At 46.2% G+C, this 17,003-nt stretch overlaps 1 long non-coding RNA gene across 1 annotated transcript; it reads left to right on the top strand.

Moving 5' to 3' along the window:
• Positions 1-2,753: 2,753 nt before the first annotated feature.
• Positions 2,754-15,973, top strand: LOC142830990 (uncharacterized). The gene is made up of 3 exons (XR_012906574.2): positions 2,754-2,884; positions 8,680-8,791; positions 15,331-15,973. It is a non-coding gene; the product is annotated as an uncharacterized LOC142830990 (long non-coding RNA).
• The last annotated feature ends 1,030 nt before the right edge of the window (positions 15,974-17,003 follow it).

Here is a 17,003-nt window from a genome sequence, read left to right as displayed (position 1 = left end):
CCCCTCTTGCACAAGAACTGTTCTTCCTGAAAAAGAGGAAGAACTGCTTTTTCACAAGAGGAGGCTTTTGTGCAAAAAAATGGAGCATCACGAATGATGCAAATGAGGCACAGCAATATTCCACACTTCACCTCATTTGCATATTTTTTTGTGCAAGAGAGGGCAGTGTAGCCAGAGCCCCAATGTCCAACCTAAATCTCCTTTGCTGCAATTTAATCTCATTGCTTCTTGTCCTGTTGCAGGTTAAGATGAATTTTTCTCTCTCCTTCTTGTAACAGCTTTTTAGGTACTTGGAAGCTGTTATCATGTCCCCTCTTAGTCTTCTCTTTTTCTAAACTAAACAAACTTAATTCTTTCCATCTCCCCTCACAGGAGTACTGCGGTTTGCTTAGGGCACGTCTACACAGCAGAGCTAAAGCTGAAATAGGCTACACAATTTGAGCTACGTCACGTGTATAGCTGAAGTCAAAATAGCTTATTTCAAAATTTGGTGCTGCCTACATAGCACTGAAATAAGTCACTATTCTACTGACTTCCTTAATCCTTGTACACTGTGTCTACACTGGGCCACTTATTCTGGAAAATCAGCCGCTTTTCCGGAATAAGCTGCGAGCTGTCTACACTGGCCCTTGAATTTCCGGAAAAGCAACGACGCTCTACTGTACAAAATCAGCCGATATTCCGGAAAAGCTACGCTGCTCCCGCTCGGGCATAAGTCCTTATTCCGGAACACTGATCCGGAAAAGGGCCAGTGTAGACAGCCCAGTAGTCTTTTCCAGAAAAAAGCCCCGATCGCAAAAATGACTATCGGGGCTCTTTTCTGGAAAAGCGCGTCTACATTGGCCACAGATGCTTTTCCGGAAAAGCAGCCTGCCAATGTAGACGCTCTTTTTCCGGAAATACTTATAACGAAAACTATTCTGTTTTAAGCATTTCCGGAAATTCATGCCAGTGTAGACACAGCCTCAGGATGCATCTAGACTGGCCGCTTGAATTTGCGCAAGAGCACTGACTTTGTAATGTACAAAATCAGTGCTTCTTGTGCAAATACTTTCACGATATGATTGGGTCTCCCCACTAACACAGGTGACAAAAGTTTAAAAAAAAAATAAAATGACAAAACCATAAACTGAAAAATGTTAAACTGTATAATTAGTGAATATTTACAGTTGACTGACTAATGCTTCCAGTGAAAATCCAGTTTGGTTTATGAGCAGTTTCCTAACCAAACTATACTTGGTCAGAATGATGCAATATCAGGGTTTATCGGTGCTCTCTTCAATTAGCTTTAGAGTTTGATTTCTAAACTCTCTTGTTTGGATTTTGTTTCTTGTCTTTATAGGCTTTCTTTACTCCACTGAGGTGCCCGAGTCCTACCTATAGCACACCTGCCGTTAGTATGTTTCCCCTAAAAAGGGCGTGCTGAAGAATCTCTCAAGGTGTCTTACACATCTCAACACCATTCACTGTCAATGCTGGGTTCAGGCACGTACTCAGACATTTCATAGGCTGATGGGTGACGTAGGGCATGCACACAGAGGGTACGTCTAGACTACAGGCTTTTGTCGACAGAAGTTTTGTCGACAGTTACTGTCGACAAAGCTTCTGTCGACAAAGAGCGTCTAGACTACATTCAGTTCTGTCAACAAAGCAAGCTGCTTTGTCGACAAAACCGTGTAGTCTAGACACAACCCTAGATGCAATAACACCTTCTGTCAACAGGACTCTGTCGACAAAAGGCGTTATGCCTCGTAAAATGAGGTTTACCAGTGTCGACAAAACTGCTGAGTTCTGTCGACGTTATGTCGACAGAACTCAGCGGTAGTGTAGACGCAGGTATAGTTTTGTTGACAAAAGTCCACTTTTGTCGACAAAACTCTGTAGTCTCTTGTACACTCCCAGACAGAGCCCTTCCAAATTCATGGTTCATTCTGGTCAAGTTCACTGTTGTAGAATTTTTTAAATAGTACATTTAATTATTTCAGCTATTGCAGGGGTTCCCAAACTTTTTGACACGAAGACCAGTAAATCCATTCATGAGCTTTTGGAGGACCAGTAACATTCATTTGCATATTTGCATATTCAATAAGCAAATGATGAATATTCAAATAAGTTGTTTCTCCCAAAACCCCCAGTGCCAGTATTAGCAAAGCTTTTGATACAGTCACCCACAATATTCTTGCCAGCAAGTTAAGGGAATATGGATTTGATAAATGGACTGTAAGATGGATAGAAAGCTGGCTAGATCAGGGTTTCCCAAACTTTTTACTTTAGTTGGAACCTGTTTTTTTTTTTTTTTCAGTACTGTCTTTTGCAGGCCAAAAATATAAATGCATATGAAAAATGAATACATTTTGCTGCATCCTCCATCCAGCCTGGGTCAGGGCTTGGGGGACCCGGCGCCACATGGAGGAGGCACTTCAGGAGGCGGGAGCAGGAGCAGATCGGGGGTAGGGTATCTGGCTAAGTGGGAGGTTGCAAGGAAGGGCAGGGTTGCCAGGTGTCCGGTTTTGTACTGGATAGTCTGGTATTTGAAGGTTTTGTCTGGGAAAGAAATTGAGAAATTACCAGACTGTGACAGGGCGCCTGCCCTGCACTGGGCCTTTAAGCCCAAGGCTCAGGTCTTGAGCCTTAGGGTGGCTGGAAGAACCCAGCTGAAGCGGTTAGGCTAATGAGAGCCCAGCTGTCAGCTATAAAGGGAGGAGCACAGTTTGCTAAGGGGATGAGCCAGTGGAGGGTTGACTGCAGAGTCAGCAGGAGCGCCTTGAAGGGAGACAAGCTGGAGATGACCAGCAAAGGTTGGAGGAGGACCAGCCAAGACTCCCCCTGGCTGGGGGCTGGAAACAAAGCCCCTGGCTTGCGGGCAGACCATGAGGCTGACTAGGTAAGCTGAGCTGTTGAGACAAATGCCTATGATGAGCAATCCATACAGACTGTAACTTGCCCTGAGAGGGGCTATGTGAGGACAGTCAGGGGGCACTGGGGCACACTGGGGGCGTGCACCCCCTGACACAGACATAGAAAATGCCTGGTATTTTCTGATTAGGTATGTTTTATTATAACTAGCTGCCTGGCTGGTAGATGTGCTCACGCTGCCTGAGTGTGTCTACCTGCCAGGCAGTTTGCAGCTACTCCAGGGAAGGGGCAAAATGGAATCCCCGGCCAGACTCACTCATCTGCCAGGGTCTGCATGTGCCCAGGTCAATCCCGCTCTCCCCTCCCCCACCTTTCTCTTCCCGATCTCCCCAGTCAGCCCCGCTGCCCCCGTCCAGCCCTGCTTCTGGCAGCTGATTCTCCCGTCCTCCTCCTCCTGATCTCCCCCAGCCAGCTCCCCCTCCCCTCATGCAGCCCTGATTCTACCGCCTGCCCTCTCTGATCTCCGCTGCCAGACAGCCCCGCTACCTCCAACCCTGCTTCTGCCTCCCACCTGCCCCGCCCCCCATCTCTGTGGGACAGCCCCGCTGCCTCCAACCCTGCTTCTGCCCCCCACCTGCCCACGCCCCCCATCTCTGTGAGACAGCCCCGCTGCCCCCAACCCTGCTTCTGCCCCCCACCTGCCCCCCCATCTCTGTGGGACAGCCCCGCTGCCCCCAACCCTGCTTCTGCCCCCCACCTGCCCACGCCCCCCCATCTCTGTGGGACAGCCCCGCTACCCCCAACCCTGCTTCTGCCCCCCACCTGCCCCTCCCCCCATCTCTGTGAGACAGCCCCGCTACCCCCAACCCTGCTTCTGCCCCCCACCTGCCCACGCCCCCCCATCTCTGTGGGACAGCCCCGCTGCCTCCAACCCTGCTTCTGCCCCCCACCTGCCCACGCCCCCCCATCTCTGTGGGACAGCCCTGCTACCCCCAACCCTGCTTCTGCCCCCCACCTGCCCACGCCCCCCCATCTCTGTGGGACAGCCCCGCTACCCCCAACCCTGCTTCTGCCCCCCACCTGCCCACGCCCCCCCATCTCTGTGGGACAGCCCCGCTGCCTCCAACCCTGCTTCTGCCCCCCACCTGCCTACATGCCTGGATCTCCACGGGACAGCCCCAGTCCTGCTTTCACTGCCCACATCTCCACAGGAGAGCCCTGCCGCTCCCAGCCCTGCTTTGGCTGCCTGCCCGGATCTCCACTGGGACATCCCCGCTGCCCCCAGCACTGCTTCCCAGCAGCCAGTTCCCGCCCCGCTCTGCTCCCCCCCAGCAGCCATGCTGATGCCCTGTATTTTTTTCCCACGGCCCAGTACCAGGCCGCGGCCCACAGTTTGGGAAATGCAGAGCTATTTGAATCTGAAGTTTCAGTGTTGTGTCTAAGGGTCCTGGCAAAAAAAGAGTTGTAGGGTGGTGGCAACATCATTGTAGGTGAAGGAGTTGTGGTACTGCTACTCCTCGTGGAATGAGGAGTAATGGTAGTTCAAATTAGGATCTTTAATTCGAACTACCTACTCCATGCCATGTGCACGGAGTTCAGGCATGGAGTTTGGACTAAGGGGGATTTAAAAATGGTGGCACCCGGGAACATGCAAATGAAGCCCGGGATATTTAAATCCCAGGCTTCGTTTGCAACTCTGCTTGCCCTAGTTACCCTACTTAGCCAAACTAACGAGCTAGTGTAGATGTATCCTGTCATACTGGCCAGTTGGGCTATTGCATCTCATGCAGCATGACCAAGACCTGCCTTGGGTTGTTTGGTAAAATCACAAATGTCATTGTCTGAATGGCTTGCCATGCAAGAGTGGAGCAACAGCTTAATGGCTAACTTGACTCTGTGCACAAGTGTCTCCTTTGCCGCATAGTTCAGTGCTTGCTGTAGATAGGTATTAATACAGGTATTGTGCATGTAGTAGGTTCCTTCTATTGAATTCTTTAGTCCAGACTGTCTGGGACTGCTGTCTGCAGTGCAGTAATATTACAATAAGTTAAAATTGCATGATTAGTGCTTTTGTCTTGCGAGTGAAACTTTTCCCCATTCATTAAATCCTTCTGGACAGTAATGAGTTTTATAGGATTGACCTTCATCAAATGTTAGCAAAAGGTGCTGTCATAATGGCAGCTTTCACCACATACTACCAGACACAGAGGAGATTAAACATTTTTATTTCCTGTTCTACTGCTTCTTGTGTAATTAATAATTTGATCCAAGCTAGATTCATGGGTACTCGTGTCACATAAATATTTTCCTTCTTTCCCTAAAACTCTGCATTCTGTTGTGTGTTTGGTCATTCTAGATGGACCAAAGCAAAAACACATGGTCTGCACATACCCTGACTCTAAGGTAAACTCTAGACTCAGTCTAAACTTTAGTCTAAACTCAAACCCGATTCGAATTTTTATGGCTTTAATTCATCTTTATCTGTATTCAGAGTATGGAATCTGTAGGCGAAACATATAAAAAATTGAAGTAACATTTCAATTTTTTATGTTTTACAATAAAGGAGCCAGCCAACTATATGGCACCTTCTAAACATGTGTGAATTCTCAGCTATTAACAGATCAGCAAGAGATCTCAAAGAAATTCTCCTGAACTAGTATAATCATAAAAACCAACAATCCTGTGGCACCTTAGACTAACAACTTATTAGGCCACGAGCTTCATTAACATTGGTCCTACAACTGACAGGAAACCTCTCTTGCTGTTGTATATACCCTTAATTCTGTAATATCCACTCCAACTAATCTGAAGTTGGTTTTACCCACAAAAGCTCATGTCCTAATAAATTTGTAAATCTCTCAGGGCATGCCTACACAACAGAGTTAATTTGAAATAACTCTCATTATTTTGAAATAAGGCAGGCATCCACACAGCAAGCACGTTCTTTTGAAATTATTTTTTAAAAATGAGCGTGCTGTAGTGAAATAACCCCTCATTCTACAAGGAATAACACCTATTTTGAAATAACTCTTTTGAAATAGGGTGTTTGGATGCACAGCTGTGCTTTTTTGGAAATAATTGGCCCCCAGGGCTTCTCACAGCTGCTGTGGTGTCCACCCTGTCCACAGCGCTCAAAACTGTATAGTTTTCCTGCTCCTAAAGGGTTTAAAGGGAAAGGGCTTGTGGCACCACATCAGCCCTGCTAGCCCCATGCCACACAACAGTATCCCACACTGCTACTATGGCAGACCTCTGCGCTCCGTCCGAGCCCCCCATGGCTGCAAGTATGCAGGCAGCGACCTCTGAAGCCCCTGACCAGGGGCAAGAGAGGGCATCATGGTGGACTGGTGCAAAGATCCTGGATCTCAGAGGCCTGGGATGACCAATCCAACCTCCAGGATCTCCTTGTCAGGCACAGGAATGCTGTTGTGTACTGTGGGATGGCTGCCAGCTTGGCCCAGAAGAGCCACGTGTGCATGCTGGCCCAGGTGTGCATGAAGATAAAAGAATTGTGCCAGGCCTACACCAAGGCCAAGGAACAAAGTTTCCACTCTGCAACAGCACCCCAGAGCATCCTGGGAGAGGAGCCAGTCACCTCCCACCAGCCCCTCGTCATGGACTCTGGCTCCAGGAAGGTGTCCATTCCCACTCCACCGCTCCATGACGATGCAGTCCATCAGTCGGAATGGGTCTCCTGATGCCAGAAGTGGCGGTACACGGTGTGCAGGGGAGGATGGACTAGTATGTGGTGCAGGAGGAGCACCCAGGCCTGGGTGAGGAGGTCCCCCAATCCAGGTTAGTCGTTGTCCTCCTGCAGCACCACATGGGCAGCCCACGCAAACTGTGGCACGAGGTCTAAGAGCCTGGCACTGCTTTGCAGCAGGTCCAGTTCCATCATGGAAGTTCTGTGGCATCCACAAGTGCAACCAGACCATGCAGGGTGAGTTTGCTGTCCTTCAAGGAGGTAGGCAATGGAGAAGAGTCTGAAACGCAGCTGTAGAGGGGAGCTCCTTCAAGCACAACCCTCAGATAGTCACTTCCTGAGGCTGCTGTCCTGATGCTCTGTCCGGAGTGCTTCCGGGGGGCTTTAAATGCAATTCGGGCTTTAAATGCAATTCAGGCTCTAGTCAGTGTGGCTGCACTATTTCAGTTTAAATCTGCTCTATTTCTATGGGGGATTTGTAGTGTGGACACACTATTTTCAAAATAGTTATTTCAGGAGTTATTTCGAAATCGCTTATTTCAAAGTAGGCGCATAGTGTAGCCGTAATCTCAGGTGCCACAAGACTGCTTGTTTTTAAAGTTACAGACTAACATGTCAACCCCTCTGAGACTTTTTAGTATAATCCACACAAGATTGATAGAAGCTCCCAGGTCTTGGATGCAGAAGTCCTACAAATGATGCCGAATGCTTGGTTGGTTTGTACATACTTATGGTCCATCAGTAAATAGCTTGGTGAGGCTATGAAACGGAGACATACCATTCCACCCTTGTAAAGCTGTTGGGTTCCACTGTCATATTCCTATTTAAAACTTTTGTATATTAATATCCTTTAGATTGGTGTCTGAGGAACAGTTAATTTACGTTTGGAGGGATATTCAGCTTTTTCTTTGGATTCTGAACACTTATTTGACAGCCATTTTTAACTGAAATCAGTTGGCGTTGTGATATCTAATAGGCACCCTCACCTTCATTTGTGAACGCAAATAAGAGCTCTGTCCTGCAATCCTTGGGAAATCAAATGTACCATAGACTAAAGTAGGTGGTATGGATGTCAAAAATATGCAGGTTTTTCTTAGGATTATTACTCTGCAATGTTATTGCAGGATGTTTGATAACATAGTTCAGGATGATATAAAATATTCTAATCTAAGAATATAGAATAAATATTTCCCTACTTTGGTTTGAGATATAGAATCTAAGTAGTTGTTGAAGGGTATGCTCCCTTGACAGTACGGAAAGTCCCCAACGTCCATTGTAAGCCCCCTTTCCCTAGGGCCAACACAACCTGCAGGTTTAGTTTTAACTAGTGCCCCTTTCACAGGGTATATACAGCTCTACGGCCTAGTCAAGAGTATGTGTCCCTCTATCAGGGTACTTATGGCCTTACAGCCCAGCCAAAAGTACAGGTTCCTCCAAGAGTATGTGTACCTCTATCAGGGTACTTATGGCCTTACAGCCCAGCCAAAAGTACAGGTTCCTCTATCGGTATTTACAGCCCTATGGCCCAGTCAACAGTATTGGTCCCGCGATCAGGGTATTTCTGGTTTGAGGCCTCGTCAGCTCTCCAAGGGCTGGGGAGCTGCCTATTTGGAGATGTGGGGGAGAGGTAGGTGGACCCAGGCCCTCCCACTCCACTAGGTCCCAGCCCAGGGTCCTGTAACAGAGGCAACTACTGCTGCCTGCTCAGTGGGGATTCCTGCCGATACACCAAGCTCCCTGCAGGCTAATCCTCCACCATGGGCTACTTCCTGCCACCCTCTGTGGGTTATTCAGCCCATTGGACTCCTGCAGGCAGGGCTATGGCAGCAGCTGCGGGTGCTGCTCCTTGGGTAGCTGTGGCTGCTGGAGGGATAACTCCAGAACTCTGGCCCAAGCTCACTGGCTCCCTGAGCTTTTATAGCCTGCCTCTCCTGGGAGCATGCCCAGCAGGACTGGGAGGGTGGGGCCTCTTCAGCCAGCTGGGCCAGGGCAACTCTGCCCCGTCACAGTTGTATTGACTCATAGTTTGCTCTTATCAAGTGAGGGGCATTCTTGAGGATTTGGCAGGAGGCTCTCATCCTTGAAGCAGTAGGTGATTGATGGTTCCTCCTTCTATACAGTGAAGTAATGATGTGCCAGCTGCACTGCGTGTTGCCTGATGACAGTTACTCCCCATCTGTATGGACATGGACAGGAGGCCCACCCGTAGCTTCAGACTTTCGTCTAACTCTGGTAGGTTTTATCACTATAACAATTGTCTCTTACCAGAACATGCAGATCTGTAGTTACTAAGCCAACAAACTATATCTTACAACAAGAATAACTGGTCTGCTCATTGTGCTCCTGCATTGTTTCTCTTCTGAGTGGTTTTCAAATCCTAACATGATTGCTAGTATCATTTACATGCACAGCAGCAGGTGTACCTAATTGCAAAGCTGACTGGCAAAAACACAGCTTGGAGCATATTGCATCACTTAAAAACAATTTCTCAAAAGTCATCTCAATATCCACATCTCTTGTCTTTTGCTCAGTCAGCAGTGGTTTGCTACCTCCTTTCATCCTCATCCCCATGTGTAACAGAAAAAAAGTTGGGATACTCTGAGATGTTCTATACCTTGGGGAACACCCTGTAACCCCCATGTTCTTCATCTGTATATAATTGTGATATTGCATATAAAAGCATACCATATGAGATGTGATGGTCCCCCTATGATTTATGAAAATTGACTTATGCATAATTATATTAATAACTCAGACACTTTGGAAAAAGTGCCTCGTAACCTGTTAATGTTACAATCTACTAGATCTGTATATCCTATTTTGGTTCATGTATCCTTATATGAAAAGTTAAAAATATGAAGTGGGAGACTGTTTATAGTTTTAAATATGCTAATGAGAACCATTACTGGTGCCCCAGAAGCCTTAATCACTTGGTGATCAACTTAACTTATAAACAGCCTTGTTGGTTCTGTAAGTCTAAGCAGTGGTTAGTCCTAGGAAGACATGTGATCATAGCAACTGGTACTGGGATGCCATTTTGACCCTGGTATTTTTCCATGGAAAGTGGGGCTGTAGAACAAAAGGTTCCTGCCTGGGGGGAGGGGGGGGGGGAGACTATTTAAGCAATGGGATGCTATCAGCCCTTTATTTTCAGCTGGCCTGGAAAACCCTTAAAGGATACAAAGGGCTGGAGACCCTGGTCAGGGTAAAACAACCTCAAACCTGAAGACTGTGCCAGAAATAAGAATAGCTCTTTAGGATAAGAATCTGCTTGCAATAAGTTTTTAGTTAATTAGAACTAGCTAGGTATATTCTTTTCATTTTAATTTAGTAACTAACTTTGTCTTTTCATTTGCAACCTCTTGAATTCTACTGGTTTTAACTTAATCAAAACACTTGTTTACTATCAAGAGCAGTGTAAATAATTGTTACCCGGGGGAGGAAGCAATCAATGTGCATCTCTCTTTCATTCATAGAGGGGGCAAACATCCTCATGAGCTTTCCTTGTCTAAAACTTTTTTACACCGAGAGGCTGATTTATTTGGGGGTTTGATCCCTTTTTAAGAGTTGGTTTCTGGGTGCCGTGCCTTAGAACTGCATTCTCCAGAGCTGAAGTGCTTCAGTGTCTGCACTGCTTTTCAGGGTGCAGTAACCCCAACTGTGTCCCTTGTGTAGGGGAGACCAGAGAATCTGGCCCAGTGGGACAGGATGGTGGGAGGCCCAAAGAGCAAGAAGGCAGGTGTCATTAAAACATGCTGTAAGTTGGGGAATCAGCCAAATATTAGCTCCTCGGAGACAACAGCAGAGAGAGAAACCAATGGCCAGGCAGGATGTCAAACAACCATCAGCAGCCATTGTCCAGCAAGGCTGCTTTGATTCAATGACTCACCTGTATAAGGCCACACCAGAGGACTTGCTCAACCTTGCCTCAGGACTTAGCAATGCCCAACAGACATGTGTAGACTTATAGTCCCCCAGCACATGAAACAGAGTATAAAAGAGAACTCTGGCCAAGCATGGAATCCCTTTCTCCTTCCTCCACTTGTGCTGCAAGCAACAACAACGCTGAAAAGAAGACAGAAGACTCTAACAGAGGGGGATGGTCCAGGTGAGGGTGAAACCTATATACTGGGGTGGGGAACATAAGGCCCGGGGACTGGCTTGCCTAGATCTGGCCCCTGAGTCTTGGGGCTCCCCTCCCAGACCACACCTACATTCTTCCACCTAGACCTCAGGCCAGTTTCTCAGAAGCCCCCCTCCCTCCCACTGAAACCCTCATTTTGGCCTATGGGGGGGGCCACATCAGTGAGATGTGTGTGTGTGTGGAGGGGGGGGGTGCTTCTCACTTTTGTGTGGACCCTGGTTGATGTTTCTGTGGGTCAGTGGCCCCCAAGTCACAAAAGGACCCCTGCCATATACTATGAACTGCAATATCCAGTGGATTGAGGGAAACAGATCAATCAGTGTTTTCTCAAAGTGGTCCACAGACCCACACTGCTTCCCGGGGCTCCCCTTGGCATCAACTGGGAGCCACGAGGCCCTGTGGCTGTGGAGCCAGTAAGTAAACAAACTATGAGCGGCTGGTGGTAGCTTTCTCAGAGTGGGTCCATGAACCACTTTGAGAATCACTGATCTGATGTTGCACAGCTTAACAGGGTGAGAGTTTAGACTACATGCTTATCTGTCTGTTCGGTAACTACTCTTGACATTTTTTGCCTGTCACTTAAATCTGTCTTTTGCAGTCAATACATTCGTTTACCTGTTGATCTTTACCAGTGAGTTTGCCTCCAGTGTTTGATAAACTTGATCAGGTTTTGCAAAGGTTAGTTTATATCCAATTGTCATTAATGAAGCGGTGAATTAAAAAATTAGCACTGCTCATCTTAAGTAGTACATGATAGTCCATGCCTGAGGTATAGGGCTGGGGAAGGGAGATTTGACTAGAGTCTTTCTCTGAGTGATTCATGGGTGGCACTGGGAGCATTCTTGCAATATAACTAGGTGTAAGGCTCAACCATGCTGTTTTGCTGAGTGATCACAGCACCTGGAGGGGTTTGCTGCTGCGTGTCACTTGCAAAGCACTGCAGGTCAGCCCAGGCTAGAGAATACAGGGGGCACAGCAGTCCTGTGTAGCACCCTGGGGATCCCATCACAGCTAAATGGGAGGGAGAGTCATTAGCTTCTGGACGTGTATGATTCCCCATCCTCAGACTGAAAAAATGATTGTTCAGTGGAATCCATTCCTAGACGAGGTTACACAGGAGAGAAGAGCCAAGTAGCTCTGTGTTCCTTAAGGAAATGAGATCACCGCTGTATGCACTTCCAGCTCCTTGTGCCATCGTCTCCATTCCATTGCTTTGTATCCTGTGTCCTTTATACCGGAACAGAGTTGTAAACGGTGAAGTCCCCAGCAGTGTGTGCCAAATTTACACCTTGTGGGACCGGTTACTCTGGGGAGGCGTTTTATAGTCTTGCAGTTGGCAACTATTCAGCTTATTTGTTAAATACTCTCTGCCTAGGCAGGGGTGATGACTTCCTGGTGGTGCCTCCACCTAGTAACCCTAGCAACAGTGCTCCATGTACTTTCTAGATACAAATTAACCCTTTAGTACCCAGGAACGTATTGGTTGATAGTAATTCTGTCTGGGAGCCTTTCCTGTGCGCACGGGTTCCCCAATATGTCCACAGACAAAATTAGGAGCAAAGAATAAAGGTTAAGAGGCTTTCTTGGTGGACATAAGAGTGAAGAGAGTATACAAAATCTTATGGCAGGAATGGTCCATGCTCCCCCCGCCTTTAAATTCCTAATTCAAATCTCCCTGTAAGTGTAGCCCAATGTACACGGATAAGAGAAGTGTTCCACCCTTTGGAGACTTACTCTTCGGAACCTGGAACAATGGACTCTATAGCTCAGTCTGTACCCATGTTCGATGAGAGTCTGACCTGTATTACAGGCTTCAGCAACAAACCTTCCACAAGCTCCTGATTCTAGGTTAGGAGAAGGTCTTGAGTGAAAGAATGGCCTCTACGATGTATTTGGAAGAGTTTGTGCATCTCTGTGTGTCCTCCTAAACAGTAAGAGCCAGGCCAACCAAATGTGCGATGGAGCTTTCTCTTATCATAATTCAAAGCAAGGTAAGGGATTGGTTGTACTAGGACAGCGGGATGGGCATGGAATGTGATTGTTTCTCGCACGGAAAGGGGAGAGTGTGATAGCAGGGAAGTTATGCTCCCAAAAGGACCATAGGGAGGCAGCATGCTTGGAGGACAGTTATACTGCTGAGTGGCCACAGGGGGCAGCTGCTGCCCTTGTAGTGCAGCCTCCACCATCCTGGCCTGGCTATGGGGAGCAGCTGCCAGCCAGCCCATCTCTCCCTCCACTGAGTCCCCCCTGCCCTGACTCCTACACCTCACACCTCCAGCCCGCTATCTGGGAGGACCTGAGCAATGCCAAGTAAATCTTCTAGTACGTTATATTACTAATGCAAATATAAAAATCCTTTTTTGGTGCTCCTTTACCAGCCAGTTCTTCATAGTGAATAGGAATGGTTGTAGAGCTATTTGCCACGCACCTGAAAGCTGCACATTCCACCCTTCATTGGTTTCTCCATATCAATGGATAAACCTGTTATCAGCTCAAATCCCTGTCCTTACAGTTAGTAACAAAGGGTCTCAAGTTATCTGTCTGTCAAGCCAGCTGCTTTTCTCTTTCTTGGTTTGGTTCTTTGAAAGATTTTCTTACTGTTGAATAGTATATTTCTCAGCTTCAACACCTAATAGCTGTCTCAGGCCTGTCCTGTTCTTGCTTCAGAAGTATCTGCAGGTAAGTCAATTTCTCTTTATGGTTCAATTGGGTCAATATACTTGGCTCTGTGTATGACATTGAATTGGTGAGGGAAAGGTAAGGTTATAACCTACAATGGGGTTATTTGAGCCACGACTACACAGTGTCTCCGCTATAATCATAGAGCTGGAAGAGACCTCAGGAGGTCATCAAGCTCAGCCCCCAGCCCAAGGCAGGACCAATCCCAACTAAATCAACCCAGCCAGGGCTTTGTCAAGCCGAGACTTAAACGCCTCTAGGGATGGAGATTCCAACACATCGCTAGGTAACCCAGTCCAGTGCTTCACCACCCTCCTAGTGAAATAATTTTTCCTAATATCCAACCTAGACCTCCCCCACTGTAACTTGAGACCATTGTTCCTTGTTCTGCCATCTGTCACTACTGTGAACAGCCTCTCTCCATCCTCTCTGGAACCTCCCTTCAGGAAGTTGAAGGCTGCTATCAAATCCCCCCTCACTCTTCTCTTCTGCAGACTAAACAAACCCAAATCCCTCCCTTAGTCTCTCCTCATAGGTCATGTGCTCCAGCCCCCTAATCATTTTGGTCACCCTCCACTGGACCCTCTTCAATGCATCCACATCCTTTCTATAGAGGGGGGAGCCCAGAATGGGACACAATACTCCAGATGTGGTCTCACTGGAGCTGAATAAAGGAGAATAATCACTTTTCTGGATCTGCTGGCAATGCTCCTCCTAATGTACCCTAATATGCCATTAGCCTTCTTGACTACAAGGACACACTGTTGGCTCATATCCAGCTTCTCATCCACTGTAATCCCCAGGTCCTTTTCTGCAGAACTGCTACTTAGCCATTCGGTCCCCAGCCTGTAACAATGCTTGGGATTCTTCTGTCCCAAGTGCAGGATTCTACACTTGTTGAACCTCATCAGATTTCTTTTGGCCCAATCCTCTAATCTGTCCAGGCCACTCTGGACCCTATCCCTGCCTCCAGCATATCTACCTCTCCCCCATTTTAGTGTCATCCACAAACTTGCTGAGGGTACAATCCATCCCCTCATCCAGGTCATTAATAAAGATGTTGAACAAAACCGGTCCTAGAACAGATCCTTGGGGAACTCCACTAGAAACACAAATACAAGGTGTTCCCACCTGTCAGCGAGGATCTAGACAGTGCTTGGTACTGCCATGAGGGCTGGGGACTGTATCTGATGATCTCTCGAGGTCCCTTCCAGTTCCAGTGTTCTATGATAAGTTGCCCTTGTGTACATCCTTTCTGCACTAAAGTCGATAACGTGTATAGGAACTGATGCGTTATAAGTCCTCACATTCCCTGCTCTTTAGCTGCACACAAAAAAAAAAAATCCCCAATATGCTCAGAAGGAAGTCAGCTGTAGAGAAAAAATTCACCATTTCAAGTTGTTTTGCTAAAGTCTAAGTTCTTTGGAATGTATCTTGGATTTATAGTAAGGATGGGTAATGTTGCCTTGAATTTTATCAACTGAAGGATCTTTCACTCTGTACTGGCGCTGAGGAAGTATTGAAAGTTTAATGATCCAAGTGGCCTGAATTTTAATTCATTTATCTTGCAGCTGTTTGAAAATAGTGGAATACCAGACAGTTTTCTAACATTCTGCATTGTATAAAGTGCAGTACTTTACTAAACCTTCACTTTCCAAGAATGTCTCTCAACTCCCACAAGGATCCGCATTCTCTCCAATGTTGTACAAATTACTTTGGAATGATCTACCATGTACCAAGTCTTGCACATCTGTGTAGGCAGATGTCATATGCCCCGGCACTCAGTTACACTGACATACTTGAGTGTTAAGCCGTGGAGATACAGTGGATTTGGAGATTAATCACCCATCTTGTAACTTCTCAGTTTGAGACACACATGTTGGTGGGTCAGAAAATGGGTACAAAGTGATAAAATAGTTTAAACTAGTACTGATTTGTCATTTATTAGGTATGCTGAACCAGAATATCTGAAGCAATGGATGGGATGCACATCATCATGATAACATTGACTTGATGATGATAGAGAACTGACCTCCTTTTGCTAATGCTTTGGGACTTGCTGGTAAAGTGTGATATGAGAGCCTGTTGGTAGCGTAATTGTTGTTAAATGCTTTTCCTGCTGTACACACACCATTGTCCCCATTGTTTTGCTTGCCATCTTGACCTCTACATGAGTCAAATTTGTAATGACATAACTGAGATTGGAATCTTTTCTAGTTTGTTGTGTAAAAGTCAATCTGGAGTGGAAAAATAAGGCATTTTTATTTATACATCAAAGAAATCATACTCATCTTCTTTCAGTGTGTGGCCCATAACTCTAAGCAACATGAATATTTAAAGATCAGGATCTTTCTAACCAAATGTGAAATATATCAACTCATTTGACAGTAAACAATTTTAAAAAAAATCCTACTAGTCTTGATGGTGGAGTGATGATGTGCTTAAATCTGTTACTGCTTCTAATGCAGTTGGCACAGTTTTGATAAGGATAAGTAACCTACAGGTGCCCTTTTGGGTCTGAATCAAAGATTGTTTCTGTCTATTTCCTTGAACATAATAAAATGCAAGGGTGTGTCTAGACTACATGGCTCCATCGACGGAGCCATGTAAATTAGTTTACTCGACATAGTCAATGAAGCAAGGATTTAAATAATCCCCGCTCCATTAAAATAAAACTGGCCACCCCTCTGTGCTGACAATCAGCTGATCCGGCACAGCGCAGCAGTCTAGACACAGCGTGGTCGACAAGGGAAGCCTTTGTCAACCGCTCGTGTAAACCTCATGAAACGAGCCTCGTGAAACGAGGTTTACAGGAGTGGTCGACAAAGGCTTCTCTTGACTGTGCCACATCTAGACTGCCACACTGTGCCGAATCAGATGATTGTCGGCACAGAGGGGTGGCCAGTTTTATTTTAATGGAGCGGGGATTATTTAAATCCCTGCTTCATTGACTGTCGAGTAAACTAATTTACATGGCTCTGTCGATGGAGCCATGTAGTCTAGACACACCCCAATGTTAACTGATATTTTTCACAACTGCTGGATGTGTATCTAAAGCTATTAAATTACTGCACAGTAAACTTAATTTTATTTAGAAACATCAGAAGCCTTCCTGGGTTTTTATACAAAGTGACTGTCGTGCTTCTTTGGAGTATGTCATAACTCAATGAGCAAAAATTTATAGCTCAGTTTCCTATCCAGAAAAGCAAGGGGAGAAATCTTACCTATGTTCCCTGAGACTCTCTACCTGTACTACAAACTTCAGCAACAAGCTTTCAACATGTTCCTGACCCCTGATTAGGAGAAGATCATTCTTTCACTAAAGATATCTGCTATATATTTGACTGTTTGCATCTGTCTGTGTGTCTTTCCATCTATCTGAGACTGTTAATTAAGAATTACTCAGAATTGTTTTATGCTTGGCTGTTTTATGTAGATATCCATGCACATTTCCCAGAGACTTCAGTGGGAGTTATGACTACACATCTAAAGGTACATCTACACTGCATGCTTATTTCAAAATAAGCTATTCCAGAATAGTTATTCCAAAATAGCTATTTTGAAAAAGCACATCTACACTGCAGGAAAGTCTCAAAATTAGTCCAAAGCAGGCTTCCCTAA

Source organism: Pelodiscus sinensis, chromosome 11 (assembly GCF_052426305.1).
Source record: "Pelodiscus sinensis isolate ZL-2025 chromosome 11, ASM5242630v1, whole genome shotgun sequence".
NCBI lineage: Eukaryota > Metazoa > Chordata > Testudines > Trionychidae > Pelodiscus > Pelodiscus sinensis.
This window is presented reverse-complemented; position numbering and strand designations above follow the sequence as displayed.